Source organism: Daucus carota, chromosome 9 (genome assembly GCF_001625215.2).
Source record: "Daucus carota subsp. sativus chromosome 9, DH1 v3.0, whole genome shotgun sequence".
NCBI lineage: Eukaryota > Viridiplantae > Streptophyta > Magnoliopsida > Apiales > Apiaceae > Daucus > Daucus carota.
Genome location: NC_030389.2, coordinates 2829286 through 2838294, shown reverse-complemented (window position 1 = coordinate 2838294; position 9009 = coordinate 2829286). Strand labels below are relative to the sequence as shown.

At 33.3% G+C, this 9009-nt stretch overlaps 1 long non-coding RNA gene across 1 annotated transcript; it reads left to right on the top strand.

The window, feature by feature from the left end:
• Positions 1–3837: 3837 nt before the first annotated feature.
• On the top strand, positions 3838–4993 carry LOC108203831 (uncharacterized). Its single transcript, XR_001803554.2, has 3 exons — positions 3838–3959; positions 4275–4323; positions 4460–4993. It is a non-coding gene; the product is annotated as an uncharacterized LOC108203831 (long non-coding RNA).
• The last annotated feature ends 4016 nt before the right edge of the window (positions 4994–9009 follow it).

The window sequence follows — 9009 nt, the reverse complement described above, 5'->3', positions numbered from 1 at the left end:
TTTGGCACTAGAAGTTTTGAGATCCAATTTCTGTTTTTTTCCTTAGATTGTAATTTGTTTGACCTAATCTCTTCAAAATAATATTACTTTGAATATTAATTCTATAATTTTTTAAGTTTTACAAAAATTAATTTTTATTGTATGGTGTGTAGTTTCATTTAATTATTTAGTACTTTGTCACATTTTAATTGTTATTTATAATCAAATTTTATTATTTACTTTCTCGAGAATCATTTATAATAATAATATATATAACAAAGAAAAATAGACCGGTACTAATATTTAAGTTCTTTAAAGATAATGAACCGATGAATGTTCCAGATATGCCCTCCATTGTCATCAACTTAGGCCACAAACTCTCCACCATTTCCACTTGGCTACAATTCTATACAATGTCAGTAATTATGTATAGGATCAAAAAGTCGCAATTGCAAGAAGCATCAGAGATACCGAATCTCTAAGAAATACATCTTCCCAGCACATGCGGTTCATTGAATTGCAATTGATCTCGAATAGAAGGATCAAATCTTTTACAATTCTCTCTAAGATGGTCTATATGTTAGATGCATTTTTTCATTTTTTAAGTTAGTGTTCTTATTTCATAATGATGTTTGTTTTGGCTTTTCTGGCATGCATACTCTAGCTAGCTCTACCATGTGCCTCAGGGCAGAAAGACATTAAATATATTGCATTTAACCTTTAGGATTTAGGATTTAGTATCACTACAACAAAACTGGCATCAGACAACACTAGTCAGACAACTGACGCTGGATAAGTGTTGGCCGAAACAAAGACACAACACTTTATTTTCGTCCTCGAAAAACTGTTGTCTAATAAATTTAATCAGACAACGGTCTCTTAACTGTGGTATTGTGTAATGATGCACGTTAGACAACTGTTTTTAGAGCCGATGTGTGAAAAAACTACATACAATATTCTGAGAAACCGTTGTTGTAATGAGACAAGTGTTTTATTTGTTGTGTTGTTTACGAAAAGGTCAGACAAGGGTTCCATAGAGTGTTGTGTGACAGGGAAGCTAACATGCAAGTGTTTTTGTTAGCATCGTATCATGGCCTTATAGACAAGCCTTTAGCTAGTAAAACGTTGTCTGACTGAATGACTTGTAAGAAAATAAATGTACATAAAAGAGTGCAAACATTCAAAAGTCCTAACCAAAGTTACAAAAATATATTCATATTCTTAGTAGTCATAGGCTTTTCTAGCATTAGATCAAGTATTGATCAAGGAAATGCGAATTTTTAACTCATAAAAATAAAAGTTTATTATACAATGGTTTTCTTCCCATAAATCGTTGTGTCATTTTCAATGAGACAACTTAGATGCTTATAAAAACCGTTGTGTGTTAGACACTACAGGACAAAAAATACCTTTTTATAATAAGACAAAATTTACAATTAACAAGTAATGTTAAAAAAACATATAAAATAAATATAAAAAATTTAGATTTTTTTATACATGACTAATATTGTTAGTTCTCGACATCCGTACGGTTAGATTATCGAAAAAAATATTTAAAAATTAATATTATGCTCATCTTATACATAACAAAGATTCTATCCGGTACTTTATAAATTGTAAACATAAAACATATACTAATACTTACGTCCGAGGTATAAAATTGTCTTTGTATTACAAATGAAGAATACATATTTGCATATATGCATAATATAAATATATATTTTAATACAAAGAGTACAAAAACAAGAATTGATCAAGGAAATGCGAATTTTTAACTCATAAAAATGTAAATTTATTATACAACGGTTTCCTTCCCATAAACCGTTGTCTACACTACTTTTATACAACGGATTTTCCATGAAGCGTTGTTTGAGCATAATTTAGACAATGGATTCTGTTACAACGGTATAACTTCGGTAACAGTTGTGTCAATTTTAATTATACAACATAGGTGCGTAGAAAAACCATTGTCGGTTAGACACTACATGATAAAAAATAACTTTTTACAATAAGACAAAATTTACAATTGACTAGTATTGTTAAAAAACATACAAAATAAACATAAAAAAAATTTGATTTTTTATATACATGACTACTTTTATTAGTTCTTGACATCCGTACGGTTAGATCATCAAAATAAATTTTTATAAATTAATACAGAGTTAATCGTATACATAACTATCCAGTACTTTCTAAATTGTAAGCATAAAACACATACTAATACTCACGTCCGAATTACAAAATTATCTTTATAGTACAAATAAACAATAGATATTTGCATATATGCCTAATATAACTATATTTGTTAAGCCATGGAGTGTGAAAACAAGAATTGATCTGGGAAATGCGAAATTTTTACTCTTAAAAATGATAATTTATTGTACAACGGTTTCCTTTCTATAAACCGTTGTCTACACTATTTTTATACAACAAAGGTGCTTATAAAAACCGTTGTCTGTTAGACACTACAGGACAAAAAATACCTTTTCACAAATAAGACAAAATTTACAAGTGACTAGTATTGTTAAAAAAACATACAAAATAAAAATAAAATTTTTATATTTTTTTATACATGACTAATACTGTTAGTTCTTGACATCCGTACGGTTAGATCATTGAAATAAATATTTATAAATTAATACAGAACTAATTGAATACATAACAAAGATTATATCTACTACTTTTTAAATTGTAAACATAAAACACATACTAATACATGCGTCCGAAGTACAAAATTGTCTTGGTTTTACACATGAACATGCATATTTGCATATATACATAACATAAATATATTTTTTAATACAAAGAGTGCAAAAACAAGAATTAATCAAGGAAATGCGAATTTTTAACTCATAAAAATTACCTTTTTATAATAAGAAAATTTTTACGATTGACTAGTGTTGTTAAAAAAACATACAAAATAATCATAAAAAAATTAATTTTTTTAATGCATGACTAATATTGTTAGTTCAAATTTTCTTATATTTCTACATCAACAATTACTAGGATCAATTATATTGTTTACTAGACACAATAATCGTACTATATTTTTGTAAAAGATCATATAAGATAAGTATAAAATATTTATTTTTTATACCACTAACTTTTTATATATTTAAAAATCTATTTTTATGATATTTTGATAATCAACTATAAATAAATACTTGAAAAGAATTCATTTTTTCAATAATTCAACTTCACAATATATTAAAATATACTCCCTCCGTCCCCCTCAATTGTTTACATTGGAGGGGGACACGGAGACCAAGACAATGTATGGAAAATGAGTAAAGTTAGATGAAAAGTGGATAAAGTGGTGGGACCTATCAATATTTAATAATAGATTTGAGATAGTGGAGGAAAGTAGTGGGTGTAATAGTAGTTTTTATTGTTAAATATGAGATAGTCGGGGAAGATAGTGGGTGTAATGATGAGAAAAACTTACTATTTATAGTAACGTAAAGAAATGAGAGGGACATCTCAAAATAGTAACAGAAAAGAAATGAGAGGGACAGAGGGAGTAATATTTTTATTATTTATAATTCAATTTGGTATCTCAGCTTTGGAGACAAGCCATTTTATTTTCCCCACATAATTTTTGGTCCCCCAGCAATCCCAAATTTTCGTTTCCCCCTCTGGCGTTAAACTCAAATTTTGGTTTCCCCTTTCCTCTCTTTGTATCTTTCTTCTTCTACATCTCCGATTAGTATGTCGAAGGTGAACACAGTACACCAGAGAAGCTCTATTCTCTTCTCTCTCTCTCCAATAATCTCTCTCGCTGTCTCTCTTCTCTGCCCGGGTCTTTCTTCTCTTCTCTCTCGATGTCTCTCTTCTCTTTATCCTCTTTTTGTTTGTGATTAGGATTTGTTTTACATACTAACAGTTGTTTTCGGCTTGCTTTGTAAGTGGAGTGTGTTGATTCTCTGAAGCAGCTAAAGGAGAATAAGAATTTGATTCGCATCTTCATTCTGCTTTTGCAGGTCCAAACCCTAGATTCTCAATTTATATTTTTTTAATCAATTGCATATTGAGTATGAATGGGCGATAATTGTTCCCACACCACGAATGTGTGTGTTTTATATTATGCTTGCCAAATGTTACTGCTTCTGTAAATACTATATGTAAATATGAAAGTCTATGTGAAGCAAAGGAGACAACATATAAGCCAAAAGTAGGCAGTGCTAACTATTCACTCTTGTTTTCTCTGCTAAATTTAGATCCCTTGTTTTCCTCTTTGTCATGAGCTCATCTTTTACTTATTATTATTGATAAATATTTCACTTTGTTGTTTACAGGAATGATATTGAAGTAGAAGCACTAGTGATGAATTGAGAAGAATACCAGGTATTATATAAACAAAATTAAGTTAAGTTTTCACTTTGACTATATCATTTTAAAGTGCTCTTTGTAAATTCTGATTATATGGCTGCTAGATTGATTATTTTGCTTACCTTGTGTTTCAAACTTCTGGGAAGCGTAGCTAGCACTACCTTCCCTTCCCAAATGGCCTGAAGGATTGCTAATAGCATACATGTGTAAGTGACACAAATTGGGAAGGAGCCCCTGCTGAAATTTTACTCAGTACCATTGAGTGTGTGACATTTTAATATATCAGTCCACACAGTTAACTGGTAAGTGATATTATAATTAATTTATACTTGTCATTATATTATTTTCCAAGTTCAAGTTATAGGTAAGTATGGTGTACTCTTAGTTCATTTAAACATGTTGATATCAGTGTCAACCAAATGTATTTCAAACCTCATACAAATTTTTGGTCTTGATATCTAGTAAGCTCTATTCCTTGTGAACCTATTCATTTTGTATTAAATGTATGTACGTGAATATTATTCCTACTCCTCATAGATCACAAGTGAATTACTGGTGCTGCAACACTCTCTATCAGATTAGGTACAAGGGTGTTGGAAAGCAGTGTGGGCAAATAATTATTAGTCGTACCATATTGTATAATTGATTCAAAGGCAGTTACCTAAAATATAGATTTCCTGTATTAGTCAAGATATGTATGATTTTAATCCTTGTTTTGAGGAGCCTATCAAGGCACTGATGTAATGTATAGTTTCCAATAGTCTATGACAGGTCCTGATTGGAACCTACCATGACTCGTAATTTTTAAAGCCTACAAAGTCCGCATAATGGCACCCTTTTTGCCTACAATAAAGATTATAGTTTTTATTAATACTTTATGTAGATATTGAGAATCATGTATTTTAAGCTTGAAAGAAGTAAAGACTAGTTACTTGTTAGTTTGTTTATAGTGGTTGTGGTTATTACAGGCTGTTTTCTTTTTACTCCTCTTTCTGGTGCTTAATTGATATTCAAATATGTTATAGGTTCATGATACATCAGATCCAATGGTGAAGAAGTTAGGTGTTGACTCACTTCCTGCTTTGGTTGGTTGGACTTCGAACGGGGAGAAGCATATCTTAAAAACGGGAATCTCCGTAAAAGATCTAAAATCTGCAGTTCACGATCTTAGTGGTTTACTTAATGGCACTACAAGAAAACTGTTAATAAACATCACACATGAGACATCGGTCACTTCGGCCACTGATGTCTAAAGTATCATAGACATCGTCCATATTTTATTTGATGTCCATATAGTTTTAAAACATCGCAGATTTCGAAACTGATGTCTTAAGTTCAAATATTAAAATTAAGCGTGCGGCCTCCCAATTTTTTCCCCCCTTAGCTGAAAATTCCCTCCTTAATGTTTTTTCTTTCCCTCTAACACATACATTCAGACAAACTAAAACCTAAAAACTAAAAACTAAAAATAGAAAAACACCTCTCTCTCTCGACTCTCTCTCAGCTCACACCTCTCTCTCTCGACTCTCTCTCGACGATCTCTGCGCCGCTCCTCCTCTCTCCACCTCCGCTCTCAGCTCCGCTCACCACCTCCTCCGCTCTCAGCTCTCTCTCGCCACTCTCCACCTCCGCTCGCAGCTCTCTCTCCGCCGAGCTCCGCTCAGCTCTCTCTCCGCCGCTCTCTCAGCTCTCTCTGCTCAGCTCTCTCTCTCTGTTTCAAGGTTTGTCTCTTCTCTTCTGCTTATAACTTGAGGCCCTATAGTTTTGTAAATCAAAATCAGAGTTCTTAAAATTGAGGGTTTTATGAAATTGAAACCCTGATTTTGTTATTTGTTTTGTTAATTGATACTGGGTTCTGGTTGTGGCTTTATTTAAGCTAATTGGTATTTATTTTTTGTATTTATTTATTTTGTCAAAAACCCTAGTTCTGGTTGTTATTTGTTACTTGTTTATATGTTTTTAGGATAAGTTTGTGGATAGTTACCATGTATTACAGGATTGTGGTTGTTGTTCCTGTGTTTATATGTTGTTTATAGTTGTTGCAGTTTGTATAGTGTGGGGTTAAATCATATGTGCATTTGATTAAATGAATGTATGTTGTTCCTGTTGTTTATATGTTGTAAGTTTGGTTGATGTAGGCTAAATGAAATATAGGTCATAAGATATACATAATAATATTTAATCATAAAATTAGGTCTGAATTTTAGTGACATACCAGGTGGTTTCAAATGGACAAGTCTTGGATAAAGGCAGATAGAGATTCCTTACAGTATGAAATTGGTGTAGAAAATTTCTTGATTTTTGCGGAGGAAAATGCTAAAAACCCAAAGAAGATACGTTGCCCCTGTTCACGTTGTGCTAACTTCAAAAAAACATCTGTCAATGCAATCAGGGGTCATCTATATGAATCTGGGTTTAGTTTAGGGTATTTGGATTGGATTTGGCATGGGGAAGAGGTTGGTAACTTTATTAACTCACATGCGGGTAGTTCTTGCCCTGCTAAAATTCCAACACACGTTAGCGAAACGGTTAAAGTATGTGAAGCAGCCTATAATGATGGAGAATGCGATAATGAATCAGATGACTTTATGAGGTTTGTTTCCGATGCGGAACAACCTCTTTTTGAGGGAAGTGAGTGCACCAAACTAGAGTCGGTCTTGAAATTACATAATTGGAAGGCTAGGTTTGGAGTTAGTGATAAGGCCTTCACTGATCTTCTTGAATCTGTTGGCTCGTTTCTTCCTAAAGGTAATGTTCTTCCGCCAAATATGTATGAAGCGAAGAAAACCTTGACTGATTTAGGACTTGAGTATGTTAAATTCCATGCTTGTCCAAATGACTGTGTATTATACAGGGGTCCAGTTCTCGAGTCTTTAGATGAGTGTCCAAAGTGCCAAATTTCTCGCTGGAAAATTGGAAAAGACGGTAAAGTTAGGATTAACGTTCCAGCGAGAGTTATGTGGTATTTTCCGATAATCCCCAGATTCAAACGGCTTTTTAAATCTGCTGATACTGCCAAATTAATGAGTTGGCATGCGAATAATCGATCTAAAGATGGAAAGATGCGTCATCCATCTGATTCCCCTTCTTGGAGAAATGTTGATAGTAGGTGGCCTGAATTTGGAAGTGAGGACATAAATATACGCTTAGGATTAGCGGCAGATGGTATAAATCCATATAATAATGGATTAAACAATCGGTATAGCTGTTGGCCAGTTATGTTAGTAACATATAATCTTCCTCCATGGTTATGCATGAAGAGGAAGTTTATGATGTTAACAACATTGATTTCCGGCCCGCACGAGCCTGGAAATAATATTGACATATATCTACAGCCATTAATCGATGATTTAAAAAAATTATGGGAGGAGGGTGAACCAAATGTTTATGATGCACATAGTAAATCCTACTTCACTCTTAAGGCAGTTCTAATGTGGACAGTGAATGATTTCCCGGGATACGCAAATCTGTCAGGCTGCATAAATAAGGGTTATATGGCTTGTCCAATCTGTGGTGATCAAACTGTGGCTAAATATTTAAATCATAGTAGGAAAATGTGTTACCTAGGTCATCGTCGATATTTAGACAGTCATCATCCTTATAGGAGGCAGCGAATGGCTTTTGATGGAGAACAAGAACTTGATGATGCACCTGAGCCACTCAGCGGAGAAGAAGTGTTGGCGCAACAACAAAAACTTGAATTCAGTTTTGGGAAAGGGGGAAAGTCGAAAAAGGTGGAGTATGCATGGAAGAAAAAATCAATTTTTTTTTGAGTTAGAATATTGGAAGTTTCACCACGTTCGTCATTGTTTAGATGTTATGCACATCGAGAAGAACGTGTGTGATAACATAATTGGGACACTACTTAACCTGAAATTCAAGACTAAGGACAGCGTTGCCTCTCGTCTTGATATGGTTGAGATGGGTGTAAGGCCTGATTTAGCTCCTGAAATAGGAGAAAAGAGGACATACTTACCTCCTGCCCCTTTTACTTTGTCTAGAAAAGAAAAAAAAATAATGTTGGGATCATTGTCCAATATGATTTGAAGTTGTATGGGCTGAAGTCCCATGATTGTCATGTCCTCCTCCAACAGTTACTACCGGTTTGTATTCGTTCCGTGCTTCCGAAAAATGTAAGGGTAAGTATAATCAGATTATGCTTTTTCTTCAACTCTTTGTGCAACAAAGTCGTAGATGTGTCCAGATTGAGTAAACTCCAATCAGATGTGATTCTGACCTTGTGCGAGTTGGAAAAAATATTCCCTCCATCATTTTTTGATGTTATGATACATCTAACAGTCCACTTAGTGAGGGAATTGCGTTTATGTGGCCCGGTTTTTTATAGGTGGATGTTTCCATTTGAACGATTTAATAAAATATTGAAGAGTTATGTACGGAACCGATTTTATCCGGAAAGTTGTATAGCTGAAGGTTATATTAAAGAAGAATCAATTGAATTTTGCACGGGGTTCTTTACCGAGAGTAGCAGAACTGCTGGTCTTGACAAAGATGAAAATTTTTCTGGTCCAGTTGGTGGCGTGACAATGAAGTCGGTGGCAGAAAAGGAACAAGATGAGGCACATCTCACAGTCCTCCTTAATAATATTGAAGTGGAAGCATATATTAAGTAAATAAATTATTTATACGTAGTATTTCTTATAAGTCCTGTAGTAGTCCCTTTTTATAATGGTTTATTCTTAT